Genomic DNA, 27078 nt, shown 5'->3' with positions numbered 1-27078 from the left:
ATTATTACTATGACACTGAATGCATTATTTACGCCAATGTGAATGACATATTTATCATCGCATGACACATTACATGTATTACTACTATTATTAATGACACACACACACGATGACACTGAAATGCACATAAACATACACATTAAAAATGACATATACACACATTGTACCTTATTTATTATTTATTATTGACATTATGTACAAGACACTATAAAACACACGACATATTATTAGCACACTATCATTATTACAAGACATTATGCCACGCTACGCACACACATGCCACATTATGCACTACACACACTTTACATGCAATTATTATTGCTTTACATTAATATGTCTTACATTGCCACATTACACTATTATTTTTACACACATAATAATATTTGCTACATTTTACTATTACACATTTACTATTATTAATACTTTACACACTACTTTATTATCTATTAAATTTAATATTTAATATTAATATTAAATGCATTATTATCTATTACATGTACGCACACACATATTACATACATATCATTATTTTTATCATTAATATTATAATGCATTTTTCGTACATATTATTATTGACTACATTATTTATCATAAACGACATATTAAATACATTATTTTACTATTACACATGACATATGCATACACGCATTATCATTGACAATGACATTTCATCACAAACATGCATATTTAATATGACATTATATTACACATTACACATTATTGCACACATTTATTATTACACATTCACATTATACATCAATACATTATTATTACACATATTATTCGCCAAAAGACATTACGACACATACGCTACACACATTTGTATCATTATGCATTTACACATTATGTGCAATATTATTATCACATTTTTCGTTTAATATGTCTCACATATTATTTACATATTTAATACATACATATTTTTATACACAACACACACATATTATTTAATACATCACACACACACATATTACTTACACATTTCACATTACTTTTATTATTTGACACATTTTTTACTTTACACATACATTATTTACACATTAATACATGTTCGCATTATTTAATACTTTGTTTATTATTTTACACATTAATATTATTATTATTACATACATACATGTACACATATTATTTAATATTATTATTATTAAACGTGCATATTTACATTATTAACGCATATTTTACATTTATTTTTGTACTATTATACATATTATTTTCACATTATATGCATATTATTCACATATGCGCATTACATGATGCACATTACACATTTTATTTTATTTACACATTATATATGCCACATTATTATGCATTATTTTTACACACATTACATTATTTAATATTATTATTTTGAAATCACATCTATATTATGCTCTTTAATATTATTTTACACACACGACATATTATTGATGCGCCAGACATTACACTACATGATCGCACACATTACATGCAAACATACACATGTGCCTACACACATATACATGATGACATGTAGCACATGCCATTACAAGACATATGCGCCACATTCACATACATGCGCACATATGATATGCGCTGCACATACATATGTCGCATGACGATGACATGCGCACATATACGCTACAGCATTATTACTTTACATTATTACGCAGCACATTACACATGCCAACGCACATTACACACATTTACCACATATCACATGCGCCACATTGCCAAGACATATCTACGCACACAGTTAATATCCGCTATGCCACATATGCCGTCCATATTTTTACGCCATTAATACATATTACGCTACATATTTTACTCATTACGCCATATTACATACATGCCACACATTATTGCGCCATTACTACTTTACACATGCGCCACACATTACTGCGCACACATTAATACGCGCACATTACCCAGCCATTATTTTTACACATTACACACATTTTTGCCACACATGATACGCACACACACATATACTATACACATTACTTTTGCGACACACAGTGCACACACATTTACATATTCACACACACACATTTCTTACATTACGCCACAACACTTTTCTCACATTACGCCACATTATGCCGCATTACAGCATGCCACACACACACATTTTTTACACACACACATACTTTCACACACTAATATGCACACATTTGCGCCACATTAATATGCCACACACATTCACTGCCGCCACACACATTTTCTGCACACACACATCGCACACACACACATTTTTTCCACACACATCATGCACACACATGCCATTATTTCATCACGCCATACACACACTATTATTTACCACACACACACATACGCACACACACATTATATATTTACACATCGCCACACACACATTACGCCATCACATGACGCGCCACTACATCACACACATTTTACCGCACATTACACACATTGATTCACACATCACACACACACATACATTTCACATACACACACACATTTTTTACACACACACATTATTTCACACATACACATTTTTGCCACTACACACATTACGCTACACACTACACATTTTTGCCGCCATTAATACACACATATTTTATCACACACATCACATCATTATGCGCACACACATTACACACACACACATGCCACACACATCACATTATCTATTACATATTTTTTACTACACACACACACACATGTATTACACACACATTTATGCCACATTACACATCACACACATTTTTACACACACACATTTTTTTCACACACGACACACATTATTTTTCACACACATTTACCACACACATTTTGCCACACACACATTATATGCCACACACACATATTTCACACACATTATTACACATTTTTACTGCCACACACATTATACACACATTACACACACATGCACACAATATTACACACATTTATTACGCGCACACACATCACATATTTACACACACATTATTACATTTGCACACACATTTCACATATTATTTTGCACACATCACACATATTATTTTTACACACACATTATCATTATTTACATCACACACACATTTTTACACATCACATATTATTTACACACACACATTATGCCACATTACACATTACATGCCACACATTATTACACATATTTTTTACATCACACATCATATTTTGCACATTACATACTACACATGCCACACATTACACATATACATTATTTCATGCCACATTACATATGCACATATTTATATACACTACATTACTACATTATTATTTACATACATTATACACTATATATTTCACACACACATTATTATCTGCACAGCACACACATGCCACACACACTACATTTTTACATGCCACATACATATTTGCCATATCACACACATACATTTATTTATTGCACATGTACTAATATTACTTTATTTACACACACATACTACACACACACTATTACTTGCCATTACACATTACTATTACATGCCATACACATTATTATTACACATTTATTGCATGCACACACATTATTATCACGCTACATTACATACGCCACATCATTACACATTATTGCCACACACATTATTTATTTCACACACATTATTACGCCATACACACATATTATTTTACACACACATACATATGCATGCCACATACGATTACATACATAACATTATTATTTACATAGACATTACACACACATATGCTACACACATTATCATTTTTTGCACATATATCATTATATTTTTTACACATTACATACATATTTCACATCATTAATACACATTTATACACTATTATTTACTACACACATATTTCATTATTTACATATTACATTAATATTATATATTAATACATACGGACATAAACATAAATATTTACATAAATAAAATATATACTGTTTTAATATTAAAACATAAACAAAACATAAAACATTTATTGGCTAAAACATACGACATAACATGACATAAAATACATAACATGCACATGTACGACATGTTTATTAAACATAAATGACATACATTAAAATATTTATTACAAATGACATAAAACATAAAACATAAATGATATTTACATAAACATAAAATGACATAAACATAAATGACATAAACATGACATGTTATTTAATATAAATGACATAAAATATTATTATTAAATGACATAAAATACAAAACATAAATGACATAAAACATAATGACATAACAACATAACATAAATGACATGTAATATTTGACATTATTAATATTATTATTATTATTAAAATTTTAATATATTATTAACCTATTATTATTTAATGACATAATTATTTCTTTTGAATGCATAATTTTTTAGCAAACATATTATTTTAAAACATAATTTATTATTTATGCGCCTACAAACATAAAAATATATTAAACATAAATGACATATTTTGACATAAAACATTTTCCTATATTTTTAAAACATTTTCCTATTATTACTCTTTCCATATATACACTAACATAAATTCACATGCAATATAAATATATATAAAACATAAATGACTTTATATATACATACATAAAACTTTATATAAACATATTATTTATAAAACAAAACATAAACATAAATGACATTCCTAAATGACATGTTGATGACATACTGACATAGACATATATTACATTAAATACATTTTTCATAAACATGACATAAATGACATAACATAAATGACATAAAACATATTATATACATATTATTTTTTTTTATATATTAAAATATTTTTATTATTATTATTAATATTATTATTATTATTATTATTATTATTATTATTATTATTATTATTATTATTATTATTATTATTATTATTTTATTATATAGATGTACTTTTTACATTGACATTAAAACATAAAACAAAATACATATATTCCATTATTATTAAACATTAAAAATATATTATTATTACATTTTCATTATTTAATATAAAACATGTATTATTATTATTATTATTATTATTATTATTATTATTATTATTACATAAATTATTAAAACATAAATAAAAATGAATAATTAAAAAATGACATATTATTATTGCAAACATAAATGACATTAAACATTAAATATTAATGACATAAATATTAAAATGACATAACAACATAAATTATTAAATGACATGTACTATTTAATATTAAACATTATTAAACATGACATAACATTTACATAACATAACATAAATGACATTAAACATAAAACATTAAAATATTAAACATAAAATATTAAAAATGACATAACATGTCATGTCATTTATTATTAAAACATAAATGACATAAAACATAATGACATAAACATAAATGGTTATTTATTATAACATAAATGATTATTATTGTACACATATTTATATCTACACATACATATTATAATACATATTATTATTATTATATACATACACACATTATTATTACTACTATTACACATTATTATACCACACATTTACACACATTTACTACATATGCTATTTACACATATCAACACATTAATACGTACACTAAATATCACATTAATAACACACATTAATAATATACACACTATTACATCACATATTACTAAACATATGTACACATTACATTAACACATTAATATTAAATCTATTACTAACATTATCATTATACACACACATCATTAAAACATTATTACACATTATAACATTATTATTTCATTATTATTACACACATTTATTTACACATTTACACTATTTTACTAAACACTATTACATATTATTACATTACACATTACATTATTACAATGCACATATTACTATGTAAATGCTACATTATAATTGCACATAGCATACACATACACATTAATACATTATTATTATTTCACATACTATTATATACATTAATATTATTACGTACATAAACACATTAATACATACATGACATTATAATTTCACATATAATACATAAACATATCTCATCATTAAACATAATACATTATAAATTTCATATATTATTACTGCAAACACATTATTAAACATATTACATAAACACATATACATTACAACATATTATAAACATATTACTAAAATGTATTTTATTATTATACATTTACTATTTATTATGCTACACATTATTATTTTACGCTACATTATTTCATTTTAATACATATCACATATTACATTATTACTACATATTAAATGCACATGCCACACATTATTGTACATTACACATGCACATATTAAAGACATATTAAAATGCATACGCTACTACACATTAAATGCATATTATCAAACATTATACACATTAGCACACACATTATTAATAACACATATAAAACACATTAAACACATAGTCCATACTTTACGTACATATTACATATTTTAATATTTAAAATTTTAAATGACAGACGGTAAAATTATTTTATTATTGAAACATAAAACATTTATACTCAGCACATGACTGTTTATTACCATACCCAAACATATTAAACATGACCTGAAACATAAATGACATAAAAACATGATCATATTAAAACATATTTGAGCAAATGACATAAAGACATGCCACGCAGAGGATTAAAATAGATGGGGGGGAAGATACAGACAGATACATAACATAAATAGATGGATGGGGAAGAGATTACATGGATGGGGGGGAGAGAGGACAGATGGATTTGCATAGAGGACAGATGATGGGGAGAGAAAGACAGAGGAGAGAGGAACGGGCTGCACTGGGTCTCTTACCCTGAGCACAATCTTGTTGTCGGAGGTTAAAAGGCCCTACCTACAGAGCAAACTACAGGGGTCTCCTCAACGCAGCTCTGTTACCTCAACTCTGACGTCTGAGAGAGGGAGAGAAATCACCACATTTTATAGAATCCCTATAATAGGAAAATGTTACATTTACTACATTATTATTTAATATTTACAAACACATTATTTTAATAAATCCACACACAAAATATTTAATATATTATTATTATTTATATTTTTTATATATATATTATTGGTCTATATTATTTATTAATATTGTATATATATTATTATTATTTATTATTATTAAATTTTTATTATTAATATTATTTTTATACTATTATTATTATTATTATTTATTATTAAATAAATGATATTATTATTATTTATTATTATTATTTAAATGCATATTATTATTATTATTATTATTATTATTATTATATTATTATTAATATTATTTAAGATTATTATTTATTTATTATTATTATTAGAGAATATTATTATTTTTTTTTTTATTAGAGAGAAGGGGAGATTAGGGAGATTTTTTAAGAGAATTTAGAAAGATAGGAGAAGGGGATTATTATTTAATATTAAGAGAGAGGGAGATATTATTAGAGAGAGAGAGAAGGAGAGAGAGATAAGAGAGATGAAGAGAGAAGAGAGAGAGGGGTAGACTAGAGAGGGTAGAGAGAGAGGGGTAGAGAGTTTTTTGTATATTATTACGCATTATTTAATATTATTATCATTATTATTTATTATTTTATTATTTTATTAATATTATTTACTATTATTATTATTATTTACTATATTACATATTTTTTACTATTATTATTATTATTAATATTATTATTTAATATTATTATTTACATGCATATTTTTACATACATATTATTATTATTATTATTACATATTTTATATGCTACATATAGCACATGCAGAGGAGAGAAGGGGGAGAGGAGAGAGAAGGGGAGAGGTAGAGAGAGAGAGAAGGGGGAGAGGTAGAGACACAGAGAAGGGGGAGAGGTAGAGAGAGAGATTAGAGAGAAGGGGGAGAGGTAGAGATTAGAGGTAGAGAGAGGGAGATTTAGGGGAGTTTTAGAGAGAGAGGGAGAGGAGATTTTAGAGAGAGGGGAGAGATTATTATTATTAGAGAGAAGATTATTTAGATTATTATTATTAGATTATTAAGCTATTTACTATTATATATTTATTTACATTATTATTATTAATATTATATTTTAATACACACATTATTATTATTTACTACATTTTATTAATATTATTTATTATTATTATTATTAAACATTATTATTATATTTACATATTATTTTTTAATATAATATTTTTACATATTATGTATTATTATTAATTATTATTATTTACTACATATTTTTTACAATTAATTACATTTTTATTATTATTATTATTATTATTATTATTTTTATTACATATTATTATTATTAGACTAGAGATTAGAGAAGGGGGGATTATTATTATTATTAGATTAGGGGGATTAGATTATTATTATTATTATTATTATTATTATTATTATTAGATTATTAGAAGGGGAGAGGCAGAGAGATTATTAGAAGGGGAGAGGGCAGAGATTTAGAGAAGGGGGAGAGGTAGAGAGAGAGAGATAGGGGGGAGAGGTAGAGAGAGAGAGAAGGGGATTTTTTATTATTATTAGAGAGAATTAGAGGTAGAGAGGAGGTGAGAGAGATATAGAGAGGTAGAGAGAGAGGTAGACAGAGGAGAGAGAGGTAGAGAGAAGGGAGAGGTACAGAGACATACATAGGTATACATATATATAGAAGGGGAGAGGTAGAGAGAGAGAGAGGTAGAGAGAGAGAGAGAGGGGAGAGGAGAGAGAGTGTAGAGAGAGAGAGAAGGGGGGAGAGGTAGAGAGAGAGAGAGAGAAGGGGGAGAGGGAGAGAGAGAAGGGGAGAGGTACAGGAGAGAGAGGTAGGAGAGAGGAGAAGGGGGAGAGGAGAGAGAGAGAGGTACAGAGAGAGAGAGAGAGAGAGAGAGAGAAGGGGGAGAGAGTAGAGAGAGAGAGAAGGGGGAGAGGTATATAGAGAGGCAGAGAGAAGGGGAGAGGGATAGAGATAGGTAGAGGTATATATAGATATATATATATATATATATATATAGAGAGAGAAAGAGAGAAGGGGAGAGAAAGAGAGAAAGAGAAAGCGAGATCAAGGTTAACTGGTCTTTTGAGAAGACACACTCATCACCTCTACTCATTGTTTCACTTCAGTCTCTGCCCACTGGGCAGACGTCAACTCAACATCTATTCCACATTGGATCGACGTAATTTCATTGAAATAACACGGGAACAATGTTGATTCAACCAGAGCGTGCATAGTGGGTATGCTGTGCTACACAGCCCTGATAAGGATGCACTTCATCTTAGTACATGAACTGGCCAATACAATGAATGTGATCTAGATGTGCATATTCATATTCCTTCTGACTTTTAATAGATGGGTAAGGATGTTTAAAGACTTTGTGGACTTGACAATGAAATACATTGACAGTGGTCTCTATTAAAGCCTCAGGACTTCCATAACCCAACACACGTACATCCATAACACACACACATCCATCCATAACACACACACATCCATCCATAAGCCCCCCACACACACACACCCATCCATCCATAACACACACACCCATCCATCCATAACCCACACACACACACACACACCCATCCATCCATAACACACACACACATCCTTAACTCCACAATCACACATCCTTAACTCCACAATCACAGCCTTGTGCTTATCATAGGCACGATTGCATTCCCAGGTCAGTTAATGCTGCATATGTTATGACAGCAGTGACAGGCCTTACCATTTCCCCCAACCATGTGAAATTCACCCATTACTATTTATTTTAAATAAGCGCAATGTCCTGCATTTCAAACATTGAAGCATGCTCCAATAACATTCATTAAAACATTACCCACATGACCATACATGTACATGTTCAAATGATCACAGCAGCGTGCTCATCTTAGGACCGCTCTGAGACTGTGTTTTAGGTGAGCTGGTTGCTTCCCCCCCACCACTCACTCGCTGACTCCAAGCATGCTCAGTGTGCTCTGATAACCAGGGGGTTGGCTGCTGCTAGCATCTCTCTGTGTCGCTCTCTCCTTCCTTCTCGCTCTTTTTGTTGTTGTTTGCATTCCAAATGGCTGTCCCCCTCCGCTCCCTACTCCTTCCCCCTCTTCTTTAAGAAGAAAACCATGTGGGATCCAGAGGGCTGGATATAACCTTCACATGGACAGCTATCGCTCTCAGATTGCCTATGCGCCCTCACACACACACTTGAGTAGTCACACACACACACACACACACACACACACACACACACGCGCGCGCGCGCCAGGGTCCGGCTCCCTCGGTCTCAATGACAGACAGTGCTACTGGGCAACTCACCACTCCATGGACCAGGAACTCAAACAGTTTGCTCTTGGTGGCTTTGCGCGCTCCCCCGCCGTGTCCTCCGTAGCCATTTGCGCCGTCCCCTCGCTTCCCCCTGCTCCTACTACGTCTCCCTCGCTTTCTTTTGTCTTTCCCTCTCCCTCTCTTCCCCTTCACCCGAGCTTTCAAATCCCCTCCCTCGCTTCACTTTCCTCCTCTTTGTGCTCTCCTTTTCTAGCGCCGTCCCTGACTCTCTCTCTCTCGCTTCCCTTCGTTCTCTCTCAACCCTCCCCCCCTCTGTGTTTTTGCAGTGCAGCCCTGTCGAGGCGCCCACTCTGTCTCAGAGCACACTTTTTAGTTGAGCTGCCTTTCAGGAGTAGAAGCCCTGCGGAGAGGGGGAGTGGGGGCCCCGGCAGGGGGGTTTGAGCCGGCCCACCCCTGGCGGCCCCCTGCCACAGCTGTTGCATTCCATTCCATTGGTAGATAAGGGCATGCGGTGTGACTGGCTGCCTGTGCCTGGTTGTTTGAGCAAGGGGACTGGGGAGGTTAGTCTCAGACATTCCCACCTCCTAGTGACGAACCCAGAGGCCATGGTCAGCCCCTTCAGCTCAGCACACAACTCATTCTCAAAAAAAGGACACGCAGCTCTTAAAGGGGCCACATTGTATATTACTACACAAACAAGAGTGCAGTATCAAACCTAAAATCACTACAACCTGTGTCTCTCAAGTAACAGGATCAAATGTAGCTGAAAATACATTTGCCATCGATACACACTTATATCATGCTATACAACCTATCATATTTATATGGCATAGTACTGGCATTGGTCAGCGAGGCAAAGATTCACAGAGAACAGTTCCTGGTTGGACACAACCGTGTGCAACACTGTGTCTAATGAGCCAACTAATCTCCTCCAAAGCCCACTTCACAATTGGAGAGGGCCTCATTCAGAACACCTTCACTTCCTGTCTTTCAATGACTATGTCCTAAATGGCACCCTATTTGCTATGTCATGCTCTTCTATAGAAACATTTTTGAGAAAGGTCATTTGAAAAATGCTATTTTATTTATTGGTTTCTTTTCATTTTGGTAAGATATGAAAATGCAATGAATTGAAGGTTATTTGTTTAAAATCTAAATGTACAGATTTTAAGGTTGTCATTAGATTTGGGGTGGGATGGGATCGCAAGACATTCTGGTGGAAAAAAATGGGATCCCCCACTGAAAAAGTTTTAATACCACTCCCCTAGACAATGAGGTGGCCATGATGGTATGAGGGCCACAGGTTGGGAATTCAGCCAGGACACTGGGGTTAACAACCCTACTCTTACAATAACTGCCTTGGGATCTTTAGTGACCACAGAGAGTCAGCACACCAGTTTTAACGTCCCATCCAAAAGACAGCACCTTACACAGGGCAATGTCCACAATCACTGCGCTAGGGCATTGGGATCTTTTGTAAGGACCAGAGTGCCTCCTACTGGCCCTCCAACACCACTTCCAGAAGCATCTGGTCTCACATCCTTGTAAGTAAGCATTTCACTGTAAGGTCTGTTGTATTCGACGCATGTGACAAATACAATTTGATTTGAACCCTAACATTAACCACACTGCTAACACTAATGCAAGCGTTTCGCTACACTCGCAATAACATCTGCTAACCATGTGTATGTGACCAATACAATTGGATTATATTTGAATGATGACATTAAATTAAGCCCAAAAATATATAATTTTTGTTTTCATTCATTTTTAAGCTGGCCCATCTAGCAGAAATGGCTCAGTTCTGCCTCCAGGGCAAGATTCATGACAAACGTCAACCTGCTGTGTCTGCATGCACGTGGGTGTGACTGCGTGTGTTTTTTGGGACCTTGGAGAGAAAGAGAGAGCGAGGCAGTCTATTGGTCGGGTTACTAAATCGTGGAGAGAGACCTGTCTGTTGCAGACATGGCCGCCGGTCATTATACTGATTCACAGAATCCTCCTCCCCCTCTTCCTCTCTCTCTCTCCCCCCTCTGACTGACCAAACAAGGGAGTGAAATATTAATGAGTTGATTTAAATGACAAAGGGTTGTGAAGTTGAGCAGGATCAAAGGCTTATGACACATGCCGGTTGTTAGGATTGTCACCAGCAGCTCTGTGATATGTGGCCAAGGTGAGAAATGGTAGTGGCACTGGTGGGTTAGAGATAGGAGGGAACAATACCCAGAGCAACTTGCATACATTTTCATACTTTTTTTTGTTTTGTTGCCATACTGGTCTCCCATGGGAATGCAACACACAACCCTGGCATTGCTAGCGCCATGTTCTACGAACTCAGCCAGACAGGACAGGGATTGGAACAATTCCAACAAATCCCTAATTCAAACGGATCAAAAAACCTGACGACAGAAAAATAGACATACGTCTACCCCAATGCTTTCTGTGCTATATCTCCTCCAAAATGGATTTGATACAAGGTGTTTCTATTGAAATGGCAGAGGGGGGTACATGGGACAACACCAGGGGAAGGGAATACTGTCTGTATTGAGGGTAATCGAGTTCCCACTTCCCTACATTCTGCACTCGGGGCTTAGACTGGAGTTCCCACTTCCCTACATTCTGCACTCAGAGCTTAGACTTGAGTGCTCTGGCAAGCGAGGGAGACTTTCTTGAACAAGGTGACAGCAGTACTGTTCAGTTATTGTAGCCAAGGGCCAGCTGGTATGTGGGCCTGTAAACGTCTAGGACAAAGGTCATGATTCCTCAGCTTTCCCTGGAGTGACTGACCCCTAATGAGGGAGTAGTGGCACCCAGCGCAAATTCACAACTAGCTAGAGGAAACTGAGAAACAGGTTCAAAATAATAGCAAACAGAATCATAGGACAGGTCAAATTAAAGGGCGTGGAGCTAATGGTTTCATAGGACAGGTCAAATTAAAGGGCGTGGAGCTAATGGTTTCATAGGACAGGTCAAATTAAAGGGCGTGGAGCTAATGGTTTCATAGGACAGGTCAAATTAAAGGGCGTGGAGCTAATGGTTTCATAGGACAGGTCAAATTAAAGGGCGTGGAGCTAATGGTTTCATAGGACAGGTCAAATTAAAGGGCATGGAGCTAATGGTTTCATAGGACAGGTCAAATTAAAGGGCGTGGAGCTAATGGTTTCATAGGACAGGTCAAATTAAAGGGTGTGGAGCTAATGGTTTCATAGGACAGGTCAAATTAAAGGGCGTGGAGCTAATGGTTTCATAGGACAGGTCAAATTAAAGGGTGTGGAGCTAATGGTTTCAAATGATTTTAAAAAATGTCTTCATATTTTCCAGTTATTGTTTGGTCTTTGAGCCATTCAATAAATGTAATCCATCTATTGGGCAGTGTTCTGTCCTCATCCCTGTTTTAAAATGTGTTTTTTCCCCCTTCTTAGTGGCGACACCTACTGTTGAGATGGGTGAAGTGCCTCTTGTCCTTGTGATCTACAGAATATACAGTATGTGCTGCAAAGCCCCATAGATATTGTGGTCTTACGGTTGACTCCATCCTTCGTCCCCTTAAAAGATGGATTTATTTTTTCTTGTGCATGAAAAATCTGCGTTGTAGTGATTATGTTACTTATATTATGCATCTCTTTTCATTTCCAACTAGATATACAGTAGAATAGAAACATCTAAAATGATCTGATCTAAAATAATATAAAACAAATATGAATTTGTTCTGGTGTAAGGTCAAGCAAGCACCAAATGAATAGACTTTAAAACAAGCAGAGCCAGAGAGAAACGGTGTCCTTGTTTCTCCAGCAACAGCACGTGGGCGTCAAAAGATAACAAAGGGATCCAACAGTTCAGGAACAGGCATCGTCGGCTTGTGCGCAGGAGTACCCCTTGCTGGACCCCCGCTGTCTTCCTCACCAATAGTCCTACCAATTTCACCAAAATGGTCATATCCCATTCTGTTGCGGGGGGCTACCCTGGGGTAAGTGCTTGCAGGGAGCAAAAGTACTATCAATTGCCAGCAGAGGAGGCACATACTGGTGAGCAGACACCCCTGTCTAGGAGGGGAATAGACGCAGTCTGCTTAAATAAAAAAGTAACCCTCCCTCACTGACTGTGATGCAGTGTGATGTGGAAATATACTAGACCCAGTCATGAATAATCTATTTCCACACTCTTTCTCCTTTTTGACATTTAAAAAAAAGGGAACATCCATTTTTGGACTTTTAAATGAGTTGAAATTGAATCCCAGATTGCCCCTTTAGTGCAATGACGAAGGAGCACAAGGAATTATCGTTCCTAAACCGAACCACCTTTCCTACAGTATCGGTCTGATTGAATGGGCACAAAGACACAATAGAGTGCTGCGGAGGAGCTCCGCGGACCCTTAGTGTCCGGAAGTCATTTAGCCGTTCACTGTAATAACTGCGATCTGCAGAGTTGATGTTGAGTTTTCTTGTGGCAATAAACTTGACATTCCTGGATTACTCATTATATTAAGAAAGTCCGATTTAATCAACAAATACAATGCATTCGGAAAGTATTCAGACCCCTTGACTTTTTCCACATTTTGTTATGTTACAGCCTTATTCTAAAATTGATTAAATTGTGTTTTTTTTCTCCCATCAGTCCACACACAATACGCCATAATGACAAAGTAAATTTTTTTTTTTTTTAAATATGACATTTAAATAAGTATTCAGAACCTTTACTCAGTACTTTGTTGAAGCACCTTTGGCAGCGATTACAGCCTCAAGTCTTCTTGGGAATGACGCTACAAGCTTGGCACACCTGTATTTGGAGAGTTTCTCCCATTCGTCTCTGCAGATCCTCTCAAGCTCTGCCAGGTTGGATGAGGAGCGTCGCTGCACAGCTATTTTCAGGTGTCTCCAGAGATGTTCGATCAGGTTCAAGTCCGGGCTCTGGCTGGGCCACTCAAGATTGTAGATTGATGTGGAAAAACATTTATTCAATCCATTTTAGAATAACGCTGTAACGTAACAAAATGTGGAAAAAGTGAAGGGGTCTGAATACTTTCCGAATGCACTGTATGCTAGTTTTCATCCTCATTGCCCAACTTTATAAATAATGCACCCTCAACTTCAAACCTCCTTTGTTAGTTAAGTTATATAACTTAAGGTATATAACTAATAAATTAGCTGAAAATAAACGTTTAAATTATTTATTGAATAGTCATGACTGTTTGGAGCTATGTCATGTCGTAAGACAACGGTGGCGAAGGATATCATTGCTCCTTAACGCGGCTCAATGTTCAGTTTTGAGATCCACCGGCGTAGAATTAGCTGGACATTTGGGAACTGTGATAAGGGGCATCCTCTCCCCACTTGGCTATGGGTATGCAGTGATATTGCCAACACAGCCAGATTAATACAGAGTCTTGTACCCTTAAAAATCTATATAACCATTTATTTTATTCACTTTTTCCTCCTCTGTCGAGGCACAGATCTCAGGAAGGGTACCAAAACATTTCTGCAGCATTGAAGGTCCCCAAGAACACAGTGGCCTCCCATCATTCTTAAATGGAAGAAGTTTGGAACCACCAAGACTCCTCCTAGAGCTGGCCGCCCGGCCAAAAATGAGCAATCGGGGGAGAAGGGCATTGGTCAGGGAGGTTACCAAGAACCCAATGGTCACGCTGACAGAGCTCCTCTATGGAGATGGGAGAACCTTCCAAAAGGTTTGTCCTTCCCACCAATCAGGCCTTTATGGTAGAGTGGCAAGACGGAAGCCACTCCTCAGTAAAAAGCACACGACAGCCTGCTTGGAGTTTGCCAAAAGGCACCTAAAAGGACCCAGACCATGAGAAACAAGATTCTCTGGTCTGAGGAAACCAAGATTGAACTCTGCATCATTAGGGTTTGGCCGAGGTAAGCCATCATTGTAAATAAGATTTTTTTTCTTAATTGACTTGTCTAGTTAAATAAAGGTTAAATCAAATTAAAAAATACAAAACATGGTCTAATATACCATGGCTCTCAGCCAATCAGCATTCAGGGCCCTGAATGCTGATTGGCTGAGAGCCGTGATATGAGACCATATACCAGAGGTAGACAAAACGTTTATTTTTACTGCTCTAATTACGTTGGAAACCAGTTTATAATAGCAATAAGGCACCTCGGGGGTTTGTGGTATATTGCCAATATACCATGGCCTTGCGTCGTGCCTATGAACAGTCCTTAGCCGTAGTATATTGGCCATCTCCTCGGGCCGTATTGCTTAAATAAATCCACTTTGTGCATGTACATATCTATAGATAAATCCAACAGGTGAGTTTGAGTGATGAAAGTTGGACAAAGGATCTTGAAATCTCTGAGCAAGAAACACTTGGATGAACATAAAGAAAATAATGATAATCTATTTTCGGGCAATTGTGCGCTTGTTAATGTGCCAGATGTTACGACTACAAACCGGGGAAAACGGTGAGAAGCGGAGATGGCGGGACTGTTTGGAGGCGCGACCATGGAGTGGGAGGTGGAGAAAAAGTTATGGCTCCTGTACACTAGCACGTGGTAAATTGCCACATGCCGCTTAGGCCGCCCAGAGTGGCTCACTTGTGGGCGTGCTGGCAGCATACAGCAGCACGTTCAATTGTGCGTCAATAATTCAGCATACCAAGTTTGTATGAAGGTCTGGTTATTAAATGGGTAAATATCCATTCTCCATTTCATGAATTTATTCACAGGTAAATAGTAATATGTTCTAAAACGCTCTGGTGACAAACACACTTTGCTGCCCTGTTTCCAATCGTCCACATGGCTGGGAGAACCTATTCAAGTAAATAAATACATTTAGAAAGTGTCAAAAAAACAACAACGATGTACTATTAGCTAACTAGCTACAGTGCAGGATAACTCAAATGAGCTGCTAACGTAGCTAGCTAGCCATCTAGCCAACTTTACATGCTGTATAGATAGCTAGCTAAGTTAATTAAATATCCCCAGCTACCTAACTTCATATTAGCTTGCTTTCTTGATGTATTTATCATTGTAAAATCCACAAATGCATTTGTAGATAGCTAGCTAACAGCCATGGAGGAGGGTGAAAGGATAGTAGCCCCAACTGTCAAAGTGAGAGAGTAGGCTATTCTGGATAGGGCAGGTACGTTTGTGTTGTTCCAGTCCCTAGAAGTGAGGACCATATCACCTCCACCCTACCTGACACCCTAGACCCACTCCAATTTGCTTACCGCCCAAATAGGTCCACAGACGATGCAATCTCAACCACACTGCCCTAACCCATCTGGACAAGAGGAATACCTATGTGAGAATGCTGTTCATCGACTACAGCTCGGCATTCAACACCATAGTACCCTCCAAGCTCGTCATCAAGCTCGAGACCCTGGGTCTCGACCCCGCCCTGTGCAACTGGGTACTGGACTTCCTGACGGGCCGCCCCCAGGTGGTGAGGGTAGGCAACAACATCTCCTCCCTGCTGATCCTTAACACTGGGGCCCCACAAGGGTGCGTTCTGAGCCCTCTCCTGTACTCCCTGTTCACCCACGACTGCGTGGCCACGCACGCCTCCAACTCAGTCATCAAGTTTGCAGACGACACAACAGTGGTAGGCTTGATTACCAACAACGACGAGACGGCCTACAGGGAGGAGGTGAGGGCCCTCGGAGTGTGGTGTCAGGAAAATAACCTCACACTCAACGTCAACAAAACTAAGGAGATGATTGTGGACTTCAGGAAACAGCAGAGGGAACACCCCCCCATCCACATCGATGGAACAGTAGTGGAGAGGGTAGCAAGTTAAGTTCCTCGGCATACACATCACAGACAAACTGAATTGGTCCACTCACACAGACAGCATCGTGAGGAAGGCGCAGCAGCGCCTCTTCAACCTCAGGAGGCTGAAGAAATTCGGCTTGTCACCAAAAGCACTCACAAACTTCTAGAGATGCACAATCGAGAGCATCCTGGCGGGGTGTATCACCGCCTGGTATGGCAACTGCACCGCCCTCAACAGTAAGGCTCTCCAGAGGGTAGTGAGGTCTGCACAACGCATCACCGGGGGCAAACTACCTGCCCTCCAGGACACCTACACCACCCGATGCTACAGGAAGGCCATAAAGATCATCAAGGACATCAACCACCCGAGCCACTGCCTGTTCACCCCGCTGTCATCCAGAAGGCGAGGTCAGTACAGGTGCATCAAAGCTGGGACCGAGAGACTGAAAAACAGCTTCTATCTCAAGGCCATCAGACTGTTAAACAGCCACCACTAACATTGAGTGGCTACTGCCAACACACTGACAATGACACTGACTCTACTCCAGCCACTTTAATAATGGGAATTGATGGGAAATGATGTAAATATATCACTAGCCACTTTAAACAATGCTACCTTATATAATGTTACTTACCCTACATTATTCATCTCAAATGCATACGTAGATACTGTACTCTACATCATCGACTGCATCCTTATGTAATACATGTATCACTAGCCACTTTAACTATGCCACTTGGTTTACATACTCATCTCATATGTATATACTGTACTCGATATCATCTACTGTATCTTGCCTATGCTGCTCTGTACCATCACTCATTCATATATCCTTATGTACATATTCTTTATCCCCTTACACTGTGTATAAGACAGTAGTTTTTTGGAATTGTTAGTTAGATTACTTGTTCGTTATTACTGCATTGTCGGAACTAGAAGCACAAGCATTTCGCTACACTCGCATTAACATCTGCTAACCATGTGTATGTGACAAATAAAATTTGATTTGATTTGGATATAATATAAACATAATATTCAGTGCGGTCAGTCCAATTTGAGTATAATGAAGTCTGTTTTTGTGAGGTTCTCTATCCTCAGATATAAAGAACTGTGAACGAACGCCTATCTGTAGATGAAGGGGTCCCAATGAAGAGCAGTGGTTCTCAGTCCTGGTCCTGGGGACACAAAGGAGTGCACATTTTTGGTTTTGCCTTAGCACTACACAGCCGATTCAAATGATCAACTCATCATCAAGCTTCAAGCGGTATTTATGTATTCATTTGGGATGCTATCCTTGATATGATCCCGCTATTGTCACATGCATCTATCTATCCAATGTGATCATGATTTGTTTTAAGGGATATTATACTTTAGTAATCTACATTGACCTGGTGATGTAAAAGTCTAATAATGACATTATCTTCCATATTCCTACATTGTAACTGGAGATTCCTTCAAAATGATTGTCTACAGTTACCGTGTAGTAGGGCACTGCGCGGTTGATTGCCCAGGGCCATCTGGGACTGCCTCCTGGAGGAAGTCCAAGAATTCAGGTGTGTGAAGGCTACCGGTGTCCTTCATAACGTCACGAGGATGGACACGAGGACCAGGTGGGGATCTGCAGCTCGCCGCCATGTGCCAGAGGAGAAGTCTGCTGCTCTGCAGGATGTTTCAAGGATGGGGTCCAACAACGCAGCAAGAGAGGCAATCTGTGTGCAGGAGATCTTCACCTCCTACTTCTTCGAAGAGGGTGTTGTTCCCTGGCAACACCATAGACTACACTATGTACAACCAAAGGCTCTTCATAAGCCAGCCACATTGCAATAAGAGTATTATTCCATTTACAGTGTATTGCAAAATGATTCATCCCCCTTTTGGACACTACAGTGAAAATGGTTAACTTTGTTAAAACAAGGCCCCTGAACTCGTGTATTTTCTGCATTATGCAATGATATGGGCAGCGACCATGTAACGCTTTTACAACATACAGAAGTGCACTGGTTTTTATGAATTGAGAGACGAGCTTAAAGTTTTCTTTACTGATCATAATTTTCACTTGTCTGACCACTTGCATGATGACGAGTTTCTCACATGACTGGCCTATCTGGGTGATGTTTTTTCTTACCTGAATGCTCTGAATCTGGGATTACAGGGACTCAACTATATTCAATGTGCGGGACAAAATTGAGGCTAAGAAGTTGGAGCTCTTTTCTGTCTGCATTAACAAGAACAACACACAGATCTTTCCATCATTGTATGATTTTTTTGTGTGCAAATGAACTCAAGCTTACAGACAATGTCAAATGGAATATAGCAAAGCACCTGAGTGAGTTGGGTGCACAATTACGCAGGTACTTTCCTGAAACAGATTATACAAACAGCTGGATTCGTTACCCCTTTCATGCCCTGCCTCCAGTCCACTTACTGTTATCTGAACAAGAGAGAGTCTCATCTAAATTGCGACAAGCAGTTCTGTGAAAATTGAATTTAAATCACAAGCCACTGCCAGATTTCTGGATAAAGCTGCGCTCAGTGTTTCTTTCCTTGGCAAATTGCGCTGTTAAGACCCTGATGCCCTTTGCAACCACGTACCTACAGTTGAAGTCGGAAGTTTACATACTTAGGCTGGAGTCAATAAACAAGTTTTTAAACCACTCCACAAATTTCTTGTTAACAAACTATAGTTTTGGCAAGTCGGTTAGGACATCTACTTTGTGCATGACAAGTAATTTTTCCATCAATTGTTTACAGACAGATTATTTCACTGTATCACAATTCCAGTGGGTCAGACGTTTACATACACCAAGTTGAATGTGCCTTTAAACAGCTTGGAAAATTCCAGAAAATAATGCCATGGCTTGAGAAGCTTCTGATAGGCTAATTGACATAATTTGAGTTAATTGGAGGTGTACCTGTGGTTGTATTTCAAGGCCTACCATCAAACTCAGTGCATCTTTGCTTGACCTCATGGGAAAATCAAAAGAAATCAGCCAAGACCTCAGAAAAGAAATTGTAGACCTCTACAAGTCTGATTCAATTTCCAAATGCCTGAAGGTACCACATTCATCTGTACAAACAATAGTACGCAAGTATAAACACCATGGGACCACGCAGCAGTCGTACCACTCAGGAAGGAGACGCGTTCTGTCTCCTAAGAGATGAACGTACTTGGTGCGAAAAGTGCAAATCAATCCCAGAACAGCGTCAAAGGACCTTGTGAAGATGCGGGTACAAAAGTATCTATATCCACAGTAAAACAAGTCCCATATCGACATAACCTGAAAGGCCACTCAGCAAGGAAGAAGCCACTGCTCCAAAACCGCCATTAAAAAAAAGCCAGACTACGGTTTGCAACTTCACATGGGGACAATGATCGTACTTTTTGGAGAAATGTCCTCTGGTCTGATGAAACACAAATGGAACTGTTTGGCCATAATAACCATCGTTATGTTTGGAGGAAAAAGGGCTTGCAAGTCGAAGAACACTATCCCAACCGTGGGATATATAACATGTTTATTGTATCAAATGGTTGCCTACAATGGCATATACATTAATAGGCTACTTGATGGCCAACAGAGGCAAATGTATAATTTCTCCACATTTAATGTCAGTTTCATTGCAGACTTTTCCCAATTGAAAGAACCATGCAAGGGAGTTCCATAACTTCCATTTCACATTTCCACTCGGGCAGCCCCCAAGACCCAATACCTGAGCATCATTTTTTTTTTTAACTTCGCTTGATACCGTTTTCTTTAAGCAAAGTCAACATTAGAATGCAGTTTAAACCTTCTCCGAGCGAATTTATGTAATGCCCCAAAGTAGTTTCCAGGTGGAAACAGACGTCTCCGTAATGACTGACTCTCTAAATAGCCAACCTACAACTGGTATAAAGTTGTCACGACGTGCTACTCCCTCTAGTCTACGTGCCTCAGCCAATAGTTATAGTGTTCGTGCTCTCTCAACACACACACACACACACACACACACACACCCTCCCGCCAACCGGAACTTCCCACCAATCACTCAGCAACAGCCTGCTTTCACTGCCTGACAATCAGCAGCAGGTCGCAGTGAAATATATATATATATTTAAATGAGAAATGCCATGGCGGCCGCGGTGCAATTTAGAAATAGACCAAAAAAACGCGAATATGGCAACAGCTCGGAACAGGATATAGCCGAGTACATATGCGCACTAGTCTAACTTTGGTCGTTTCTATGCCCTTTATCAGGAGCTGGCGGGAGAAAAACAAGTTTGCTTAAAATAATTCAGACTGCAGCGAATACATACGAATGACACATATAAGGAGAGCGAATCAATATTATAATCCTGAAATCAGCGCCAACTGTCAATATTAAAATATATTAAATATTAAAATATTGTCTCAGCCTCCAGTATTTATGCTGCAGTAGTTTATGTGTCGGGGGGCTGGGGTCAGTTTGTTATATCTGGAGTACTTCTCCTGTCCTATTCGGTGTCCTGTGTGAATCTAAGTGTGCGTTCTCTAATTCTCTCCTTCTCTCTTCTTTCTGTTCTCTCGGAGGACCTGAGCCCTCCAGGACCTGAGCTGCTGCAGGACTACCTGACATGATGACTCTTGCCATGTCCCCAGTCCACCTGGCCATGCTGCTGTTCCAGTTTCAACTGACCTGTTTGGGGTTTTAGCCCAGCACTTTGAGATATCAGATGTACCTATATAAATACATTTGATTTGATTTGGGGACTTGAATCCAGAATGTGAATGGTGAAGTCTTCCGGACACGGCTCACCACTCTATTCTTGTGTAAACACTAGCGAGAGACACAGAGCACACATAAGACCACGTTGAGCATACGGCAGCACAGTATAATCAATTAGTCATACTGCGAGGGGTCATCAATGACGACATTGTCAAAATCCCAGTCTAAACATGGATATGTTCTAACAGGCTACATCTGGTTGATAAATATTCCAAATTGAACAGGCTAGAATGAAATTGTTCCAAATCTATCGTAATCTATTCACAACTATAAAAGTCCTGGCTTCCAGTATGCAGCCATAAACTAAATGTGATTTCCGTGACGCCAATGCCAACTCGATGAATAACGACTGATTTTACTTGACAGCGCTGCTCAAAGTGCCGTTGTAGCACTAACAATAAACTGATCAAAGAAACGGGGAAATCCATACACAGTCTGGCCAAAGAGTCTCTCAATACACCCGCTTTGTCTACATTCTCCAAGCATTCACTAGAGAAAAGGTGACAATGAGAAGAAAGAAAGAAAGGAGAATGAGAGAAAGGTGTCAGAGATGGAGAAATAGTGGGAACATAAAATATGTCTTCCAGAAAGTGCGGACACTTGTTTTACAGTATGGTGCTCCCTTCACATACACAGAATGTTAGAGTACACACAAACTCCTTCATGCTATCGTCACATTTGGGGTGCGAGAGGGGGAACTGACCGAGGGGACAGGAAGAAGTGTATGGAATAAAGTCTGTAGCAGCAGATTTGTAATAGTCAGACTGGTACAAGCTGGAATTCAAGTTGCACATAAAATACTTGCATAGTAAGAGAATATTATACATTAGCATAAAGTTGTCATAGGTAGTAGGATAGTAATGGAGTTTGATATTATATATTCTATTAGGAAAAAAGCTTGATGACATGCAGGAAAAGTATCATTCTATGCAGAGTAAGCATATGCCTAATACTATTAACAGGTGAATGATTGCATGCATTGATACCCAGTATAAAAGTCTAGCAAATCATCATTCCAGGGGTGGTTTCAGGACCTGACCTATTACAGATTTGGGACTAGTTTAGAATAAGACCTTGGTTGCCACAGGAATTATTTGGAACAAAGCATCTTTATCCAGAGAGCATTTACGGTTGAGCTCCTTGGCAGTTGCCCCCTTGTACTGAAAGGGAACATTGTGAGAGTGGATGGAGACTCTGTCCGCAGCCTCACAATGAGCTGAGTTTCCTTGCAGCCTTAGGCGGGCAGCAACACTCAACACACTGCAGGAAGGCTTCTGGACAATACCCGAGGGCATTTCCTGTTTGCTGTCACCATAGCAACCACTTGTCCTACCTTCCCGTTACAGGTAGGGACTTAAACTGGAGCCAATGAGAAACTGGGACAATGTGAAAATATTACAGTCGCTTTATTTTAACTGTTACAGTAGCTGCTGGTTTAGTGCCATTGTAGACTACTTCAAGCCAAAACTTGAGATGGGTGTTGAGCGAAACCACATATCTGGCTCTGCATAGGCCACAGTAAAGCCCATAGTGGAGAGATACAGTAGCTATAGAAGGAGACATGGCTAAAGTTCAGAAGTCAGGTGCATCCCATTCTTATATTGTGCCCTACTTTTGACCAGGTCCCATGGGACGCAACCGTCCAGTCCCACCCATCCCCTCCCCTACAGGACCTCAGAGCAGCACTGTGTTGCTGGATTAGCCCAGTACAGTACACTGATCCACAGTGAAATGCAGAATCATAGACAGTCAGCCATCATGAATGTACCAGACCCAGCCAGGTGTCTCATCTAAGAAAAATAGTGTTGGGAATACTCTGAATATGCAATGGCAACCCTTCTCCTCTCGCTAATGAAAGTCTCCCCTCCCCCTCTGTACTGTAGCCTAGTCTGCATAAAGCTATCCAGCCCATTAGCCCTGATCCTTCAGCACCATTCTGCCCAGGCCGGATGGAAGAGGGAGCAGACAGAACAAGGACACGGTTGAGTCCCAATGGAACCCTATTCCCATTGGGCTCTGGTCAAAAGTAGTGCACTTTGTGGGGAATAGGGTGCTTATTTGGGACGCATCCCAGGTTCAGAAGGAGGCCTTTCATCAGACTGTTCCCAGTCCAGGATACACTCCCCAAAAATGCTGTGTTTAGATGACCCAACTGCTGGGTTGCAGGCATTGAGTCAGTTAGTTGGGTTGTTTTCTTTAAAAATACAAGGTTGGGTTGTTGATGCAAGACACAGTGGGTCAGATCAGAACACTGGAGGAGTGGCTTAGTCGGGGCATGGCTTTCAGGATGTTTTTTGGGCTCCCGTGAGAGTAAATGTCATTACAGCACATGTGTTCTGTTGTATTGTAATCAAATGTTAAGGTTTAACATTTTTGTAGTTTAATGAGGCTTACACAAGTGTATGAGTTAAGAGCCTATGCTTATCCCAATGTTGGGATAGTTATCACTTTGTAAAAAATGGTGTAACATTATTATTTACATAGTGGTAGAATATGTAATGTGACAAAATATTAAAGACAAGTAGAAATTTGTAGTATACAAACTTAACATGATCAACAGGAATTAAATTTACTTTCACAGGTGGCCAAACAGAACCACCTGAAAGCCACACCCCTAATAAGCCACGCCTCCTGAAACGAACCCATGGATTCAATTAAAAAAGACCCAGCCTGAAAGTGAATAAAAACCCAACTGATGGTTAATTTAACCTGTTTGGATAATCCCAACATGTTTGGGTTATTCACGAAACCCAAATGGCTGGGTCAAAATAACCCACCGTGTGTTCTGTCCAATATTTACCCAGCACTGGGTTACCAAATAACCCAAATCTAGAAAAACTGAAGAGAGACAACATCAGTGGAAGGTATACAAAATAAACTGATTGATTCTATGATTAAAGTATATGGGTTAATTCACCATGCCAAAATGGGACATTGGGGAGGGAATGGGGTGAAATGAACTGGAAACAAACGGGTCAGACAGGACTGACGTTGGTTCCCCAATCCAGATCTGATGCTGCATGTGCTTGAGACCCAAAGATGCTCATTAAAATGTTGCAAAACCTATTGTTGCTCGACATGCACTGTCTGAGTCTGACAGTATGGAATATTACATCAAAAGGTACACTCTCAAAAAAAGGTTCTTGCTGGATTCTTTGTCAGGAGTGAGCATGATATGTGTAACCATTTTATTTTGCATATCAGAAGGGTTATTTACTGCTGTGATGGTTGTGAAGAACCATCCTGTTCTTTCCCGCTACACCATGTTTTCCTTTATGCCATGAAATGCGACACTGTTAAAACATTCCTGTAATTTGATGGTACTCTACAGCCCTTATGGTACTCATGTGATCTTATGTGAAGTTAATGTAATAACATGTGACAAGAAACTACACGTGAAAACGGGGTCACGTGAAGTGTTCCAAAAACACATGATTTCACATTTGAAATTTCATGTGAAATCATATGATTTTTCTGTAAGGTAGGGTACTGGTTGCAGTGAAAGTATGGTAAAAAATACAACAAGCTACTGAATTTTGTGTATTTGTTCCAACCGTCAGTGGAAGTGTTGTAACAATTTGAGTGGTTGATGGATATCTTCTCAAAGGTTGAGCACCTCTTAATGTCAGTTCTGCAATCTTCATAAGAACATGTGACAATAAAGACATTCAGTTAAGAGATTACTGTGCATTTCACAGTAAATTAATGGCAGTTAGTTGCCTGGTAGTTGTTGTAAAATTCCCAGTAACTTATTAATAGCCAGTTACTGCACGTAACACTGTAATGATCCAGAAAACAATGCATTGGCAGGGCAATTCAAGCAAAGCCAATATGCAGTGATAATGTATTGGGCCTATAGCCAAATGCACAAACATCATTGCTATAGTACTGTTTTAATAGGTTAATGTTGCATAGGTTTGTTTTTTAAGTCCTGTTGAAACAATTCTGAGCGGTAGATCTCAGCTTGCATTTTGACTCAGAAAAGGCTGGTGACCACTGCCCTAGGACAGGGACAAAATGAAGAAACCTTTTCTGGTACTAATTAGCTATTTTCATGAGAGTGAACTGTACAGAAACTGCATTCCGTCGGTGCTGGTTGGCCTTAGAAAAGATGTGACAAATACCACACCCACCATCAACAGAACTCAAACCAAATTACAAATCACCCTTACCGCCGGCATCAATCCATTCAGCTGCCACTGGCCATATCTGGATGGTTTTAATTTGCAACTCGGCTGCACTGCACACTGTCTGGCTGCACACTCTTTCTGGATGCATGGCTCTGGGGGACATGGCGGTGGCGCAGCACTGAGCGTTTGCATTTAACTAGGTCAGCCTTGGTGAACCCAGACAGGCCGTCTCAGTCAGAAAACCCGGCAACTTTAGCATCCCAGCAACTTTTTGCTTACTTTAAAAAATGTTTTATCTGAAAGGTATTTCCGGCAACAAAGCCTGTACTTTTATTTCCCCCCAGCCAACCCAGTCATCATTGCAGTAATGCGTTTAAAAGTCCAGCCAACCCCTCGGTAGAAACTTACCCTTTCATCTCACCGG

The 27078-nt window shown here is 38.1% G+C and overlaps 1 protein-coding gene across 3 annotated transcripts in view; it reads right to left on the bottom strand.

Annotated features, from left to right (window-relative positions):
• Positions 1-27078, bottom strand: part of LOC112215686 (SWI/SNF-related matrix-associated actin-dependent regulator of chromatin subfamily D member 3) — a 109439-nt gene that overhangs the window by 73566 nt on the left and 8795 nt on the right. For 2 of the 3 annotated variants that reach the window (XM_042299169.1, XM_042299170.1), the window contains exon 1: positions 10078-10381. The exons of the other annotated variant lie outside the window; for it this stretch is intronic. The gene's annotated coding sequence lies outside the window, so the exon portion shown is untranslated. Of the gene's footprint in view, positions 1-10077; positions 10382-27078 lie in introns of those variants that run through there. 3 annotated transcript variants of the gene reach the window in all.

Source organism: Oncorhynchus tshawytscha, linkage group LG16 (genome assembly GCF_018296145.1).
Source record: "Oncorhynchus tshawytscha isolate Ot180627B linkage group LG16, Otsh_v2.0, whole genome shotgun sequence".
NCBI classification, from domain to species: domain Eukaryota; kingdom Metazoa; phylum Chordata; class Actinopteri; order Salmoniformes; family Salmonidae; genus Oncorhynchus; species Oncorhynchus tshawytscha.
Note: the sequence above shows the minus strand (reverse complement) of the source record. Positions and strands in the feature narration are given on the sequence as shown.